We start from the raw sequence: 5000 nt of genomic DNA, 5'->3' as shown, positions 1-5000 counted from the left end.
GAGCACCTACAGTCAAACCACACTGGACATGCCCAATCTCGTCTGATCTTGGAAGCTATGCAGTGTTGGGCCTGGTTAGTACTTGGATGGGAGACCACCTGGGAATACCAGGTGCTTTAGGTAATTTTATACTGCCATAACATTCTTTTCTATTACATTTTACATTTAATTTTTTCAACTTATAAATGAATTTACTTGAGTTAAGAAGTAATAGAGGTCTAAATTTAATGCTTTTGAGCACCTACAGCCAAACCACACTGGACATGCCCAATCTCGTCTGATCTTGTAAGCTTTGCTGTGTTGGGCCTGGTTTGTACTTGGATGGGAGACCACCTGAGAATACCAGTTGCTGTAGGAAATTTTATACAGCCAAAACATTCTTTTCTATTACATTTTACATTTAATTTTTTCAACTTATCAATGAATTTACTTGAGTTAAGAAGTAAAAGAGGTCTAAAGTTAATGTTTTTGAGCACCTACTGCCAAACCACACTGGACATGCCCAATCTTGATTGATCTTGGAAGCTATGCAGTGTTGGGCCTGATTAGTACTTGGATGGGAGACCTCCTGGGAATACCAGGTGCTGTAGGTAATTTTATACTGCCATAACATTCTTTTCTATTACATTTTACATTTAATTTTTTCAACTTATCAATGAATTTACTTGAGTTAAGAAGTAATAGAGGTCTAAAGTTAATGGTTTTGGGCAACTACAGCCAAACCACACTGGACATGCCCAATCTCGTCTGATCTTGGAAGCTATGCAGTGTTGGGCCTGGTTAGTACTTGGATGGGGGACCACCTGGGAATACCAGGTGCTGTAGGTAATTTTATACTGCCATAACATTCTTTTCTATTACATTTTACATTTAATTTTTCAACTTATCAATGAATTTACTTGAGTTAAGAAGTAATAGAGGTCTAAAGTTAATGTGTTTGAGCACCTACAGCCAAACCACACAGGACATGCCCAATCTTGTCTGAACTTGGAAGCTATGCAGTGTTGGGCCTGGTTAGTACTTGGATGGGAGACCACCTGGGAATACCAGGAGCTGTAGGTAATTTTATACTGCCATAACATTCTTTTCTATTACATTTTACATTTAATTTTTTCAACTTATCAATGAATTTACTTGAGTTGAGAAGTAATAGAGGTCTAAAATTATTGGTTTGGGGCACCTACAGCCAAAGCACACTGGACATGCCCAATATCATCTGATCTTGGAAGCTATGCAGTGTTGGGCCTGGTTAGTACTTGGATGGGAGACCACCTAGGAATCCCAGGTGCTGTAGGTAATTTTATACCGCCATAACAGTCTTTTCTATTACATTTTACAATTAATTTTTTCAACTTATCAATGAATTTACTTGAGTTAAGAAGTAATAGAGGTCTAAAGTTAATGCTTTTGAGCACCTACAGCCAAACCACACTGGACATGCCCAATTTCGTTTGATCTTGGAAGCTATGCAGTGTTGGGCCTGGTTAGTACTTGGACGGGAGACCACCTGGGAATGCCAGGTGCTGTAGGTACTTTTATACTGCCATAACATTCTTTTCTATTACATTTTACATTTCATTTTTCAACTAATCATTGAATTTACTTGAGTTAAGAAGTAAAAGAGGTCTAAAGTTAATGTTTTTGAGCACCTACAGCCAAACCACACTGGACATGCCCAATCTCGACTGAACTTGGAAGCTATGCAGTGTTGGGCCTGGTTAGTACTTGGATGGGAGACCACCTGGGAATACCAGGTGCTGTAGGTAATTTTATACTGCCATAACATTCTTTTGTATTACATTTTACATTTAATTATTTCAACTTATCAATGAATTTACTTGAGTTAAGAAGTAATAGAGGTCTAAAGTTAATGTTTTTGAGCACCTACAGCCAAACCACACAGGACATGCCCAATCTCGTCTGAACTTGGAAACTATGCAGTGTTGGGCCTGGTTAGTACTTGGATGGGAGACCACCTGGGAATACCAGGTGCTGTAGGTAATTTTATACTGCCATAACATTCTTTTCTATTACATTTTACATTTAATTTTTTCAACTTATCAATGAATTTACTTGAGTTAAGAAGTAATAGAGGTCTAAAATTAATGTTTTTGAGCACCTACAGCCAAACCACACTGGACATGCCCAATATTGTCTGATATTGGAAGCTATGCAGTGTTGGGCCTGGTTAGTACTTGAATGGGAGACCACCTGGGAATACCAGGTGCTGGAGGTAATTTTATACTGCCATAACATTCTTTTCCATTACATTTTACATTTCATTTTTCAACTTATCATTGAATTTACTTGAGTTAAGAAGTAAAAGAGGTCTAAAGTTAATGTTTTTGAGCACCTACAGCCAAACCACAGTGGACATGCCCAATCTCGTCTGATCTTGGAAGCTATGCAGTGGTGGGCCAGGTTAGTACTTGGATTGGAGACCACCTAGGAATCCCAGGTGCTGTAGGTAATTTTATACTGCCATAACAGTCTTTTCTACTACATTTTACATTTAATTTTTTCAACTTATCAATGAATTTACTTGAGTTAAGAAGTAATAGAGGTCTAAAGTTAATGCTTTTGAGCACCTACAGCCAAACCACACTGGACATGCCCAATCTCGTCTGATCTTGGAAGCTATGCAGTGTTGGGCCTGGTAAGTACTTGGAGGGGAGACCACCTGGGAATACCAGGTGCTGTAGGTAATTTTATAAAGCCATTACATTCTTTTCTATTACATTTTACATTACATTTTTTCAACTTATCAATGAATTTTCTTGAGTTAAGAAGTAAAAGAGGTCTAAAGTTAATGTTTTTGAGCACCTACAGTCAAACCACACTGGACATGCCCAATCTCGTCTGATCTTGGAAGCTATGCAGTGTTGGGCCTGGTTAGTACTTGGATGGGAAACCACCTGGGAATACCAGGTGCTGTAGGTAATTTTATACTGCCATAACATTCTTTTCTATTACATTTTACATTTAATTTTTTCAACTTATCAATGAATTTACTTGAGTTAAGAAGTAATAGAGGTCTTAATTTAATGCTTTTGAGCACCTACTGCCAAACCACACTGGACATGCCCAATCTCGTCTGATCTTGTAAGCTTTGCTGTGTTGGGCCTGGTTTGTACTTGGATGGGAGACCACCTGAGAATACCAGTTGCTGTAGGAAATTTTATACAGCCAAAACATTCTTTTCTATTACATTTTACATTTAATTTTTTCAACTTATCAATGAATTTACTTGAGTTAAGAAGTAAAAGAGGTCTAAAGTTAATGATTTTGAGCACCTACTGCCAAACCACACTGGACATGCCCAATCTTGTTTGATCTTGGAAGCTATGCAGTGTTGGGCCTGGTTAGTACTTGGATGGGAGACCACCTGGGAATACCAGGTGCTGTAGGTAATTTTATACTGCCATAACATTCTTTTCTATTACATTTTACATTTAATTTTTTCAACTTATCAATGAATTTACTTGAGTTAAGAAGTAATAGAGGTCTTAAGTTAATGGTTTTGGGCACCTACAGCCAAACCACACTGGACATGCCCAATCTCATCTGATCTTGGAAGCTATGCAGTGTTGGGCCTGGTTAGTACTTGGATGGGAGACCACCTGGGAATACCAGGAGCTGTAGGTAATTTTATATTGCCAAAACTTTCTTTTCTATTACATTTTACATTTCATTTTTCAACTTATCATTGAATTTACTTGAGTTAAGAAGTAAAAGAGGTCTAAAGTTAATGTTTTTGAGAACCTACAGCCAAACCACACTGGACATGCCCAATCTCGTCTGATCTTGGAAGCTATGCAGTGTTGGGCCTGGTTAGTACTTGGATGGGAGACCACCTAGGAATCCCAGTTGCTGTAGGTAATTTTATACTGCCATAACAGTCTATTCTATTACATTTTACATTTGATTTTTTCAACTTATCAATGAATTTACTTGAGTTAAGAAGTAATAGAGGTCAAAAGTTAATGCTTTTGAGCACCTACAGCCAAACCACACTGGACATGCCCAATCTCGTTTGATCTTGGAAGCTATGCAGTGTTGGGCCTGGTTAGTACTTAGATGGGAGACCACCTGGGAATACCAGGTGCTGTAGGTAATTTTATACTGCCATAACATTATTTTCTATTACATTTTACATTTAATTTTTTCAACTTATCAATGAATTTACTTGAGTTAAGAAGTAATAGAGGTCTAAAGTTAATGGTTTTGGGCACCTACAGCCAAACCACACTGGACATGCCCAATATCATCTGATCTTGGAAGCTATGCAGTGTTGGGCCTGGTTAGTACTTGGATGGGAGACGACCTGGGAATACCAGGAGCTGTAGGTAATTTTATACTGCCAAAACTTACTTTTCAATTACATTTTACATTGCATTTTTCAACTTATCATTGAATTTACTTGAGTTAAGAAGTAAAAGAGGTCTAAAGTTAATGTTTTTGAGCACCTACAGCCAAACCACACTGGACATGCCCAATCTCGTTTGATCTTGGAAGCTATGCAGTGTTGGGCCAGTTTAGTACTTGGACGGTAATTTTATACTGCCATAACATTCTTTTCTATTACATTTTACATTTAGTTTTTTAAACTTATCAATGAATTTACTTGAGTTAAGAAGTAATAGAGGTCTAAAGTTAATGGTTTTGGGCACCTACAGCCAAACCACACTGGACATGCCCAATATCATCTGATCTTGGAAGCTATGCAGTGTTGGGCCTGGTTAGTACTTGGACGGGAGACCACCTGGGAATGCCAGGTGCTGTAGGTACTTTTATACTGCCATAACATTCTTTTCTATTACATTTTACATTTCATTTTTCAACTAATCATTGAATTTACTTGAGTTAAGAAGTAAAAGAGGTCTAAAGTTAATGTTTTTGAGCACCTACAGCTAAACCACACTGGACATGCCCAATCTCGACTGAACTTGGAAGCTATGCAGTGTTGGGCCTGGTTAGTACTTGGATGGGAGACCACCTGG

General features: G+C 38.0%; 2 non-coding genes and 18 pseudogenes across 2 annotated transcripts; all 20 read left to right on the top strand.

Moving 5' to 3' along the window:
* The first annotated feature begins 4 nt into the window (after positions 1–4).
* Positions 5–123, top strand: LOC148453166 (5S ribosomal RNA; annotated as a pseudogene).
* Positions 124–239: 116 nt separating this feature from the next.
* LOC148453165 (5S ribosomal RNA) lies at positions 240–358 on the top strand (annotated as a pseudogene).
* Positions 359–474: 116 nt separating this feature from the next.
* Positions 475–593, top strand: LOC148453164 (5S ribosomal RNA; annotated as a pseudogene).
* A 116-nt stretch (positions 594–709) lies between these two features.
* Positions 710–828, top strand: LOC148453163 (5S ribosomal RNA; annotated as a pseudogene).
* A 115-nt stretch (positions 829–943) lies between these two features.
* On the top strand, positions 944–1062 carry LOC148453162 (5S ribosomal RNA; annotated as a pseudogene).
* A 116-nt stretch (positions 1063–1178) lies between these two features.
* On the top strand, positions 1179–1297 carry LOC148453161 (5S ribosomal RNA; annotated as a pseudogene).
* A 116-nt stretch (positions 1298–1413) lies between these two features.
* Positions 1414–1532, top strand: LOC148453160 (5S ribosomal RNA; annotated as a pseudogene).
* A 115-nt stretch (positions 1533–1647) lies between these two features.
* Positions 1648–1766, top strand: LOC148453159 (5S ribosomal RNA; annotated as a pseudogene).
* A 116-nt stretch (positions 1767–1882) lies between these two features.
* On the top strand, positions 1883–2001 carry LOC148453158 (5S ribosomal RNA; annotated as a pseudogene).
* Positions 2002–2117: 116 nt separating this feature from the next.
* On the top strand, positions 2118–2236 carry LOC148453157 (5S ribosomal RNA; annotated as a pseudogene).
* Positions 2237–2351: 115 nt separating this feature from the next.
* Positions 2352–2470, top strand: LOC148453156 (5S ribosomal RNA; annotated as a pseudogene).
* Positions 2471–2586: 116 nt separating this feature from the next.
* LOC148453155 (5S ribosomal RNA) lies at positions 2587–2705 on the top strand (annotated as a pseudogene).
* Positions 2706–2821: 116 nt separating this feature from the next.
* LOC148453154 (5S ribosomal RNA) lies at positions 2822–2940 on the top strand (annotated as a pseudogene).
* A 351-nt stretch (positions 2941–3291) lies between these two features.
* On the top strand, positions 3292–3410 carry LOC148453153 (5S ribosomal RNA; annotated as a pseudogene).
* Positions 3411–3526: 116 nt separating this feature from the next.
* Positions 3527–3645, top strand: LOC148453152 (5S ribosomal RNA). The gene has a single exon (XR_015875147.1). It is a non-coding gene; the product is annotated as a 5S ribosomal RNA (ribosomal RNA).
* Positions 3646–3760: 115 nt separating this feature from the next.
* Positions 3761–3879, top strand: LOC148453151 (5S ribosomal RNA; annotated as a pseudogene).
* A 116-nt stretch (positions 3880–3995) lies between these two features.
* LOC148453150 (5S ribosomal RNA) lies at positions 3996–4114 on the top strand. The gene has a single exon (XR_015875128.1). It is a non-coding gene; the product is annotated as a 5S ribosomal RNA (ribosomal RNA).
* A 116-nt stretch (positions 4115–4230) lies between these two features.
* LOC148453149 (5S ribosomal RNA) lies at positions 4231–4349 on the top strand (annotated as a pseudogene).
* A 319-nt stretch (positions 4350–4668) lies between these two features.
* On the top strand, positions 4669–4787 carry LOC148453148 (5S ribosomal RNA; annotated as a pseudogene).
* Positions 4788–4902: 115 nt separating this feature from the next.
* The window catches only part of LOC148453147 (5S ribosomal RNA), a 119-nt pseudogene continuing 21 nt past the window's right edge, over positions 4903–5000 (top strand).

The sequence above is a fragment of the Taudactylus pleione genome, unplaced genomic scaffold (genome assembly GCF_031769625.1).
Source record: "Taudactylus pleione unplaced genomic scaffold, aTauple2 ptg001184l, whole genome shotgun sequence".
Lineage (NCBI taxonomy): Eukaryota > Metazoa > Chordata > Amphibia > Anura > Myobatrachidae > Taudactylus > Taudactylus pleione.
Note: the sequence above shows the minus strand (reverse complement) of the source record. Positions and strands in the feature narration are given on the sequence as shown.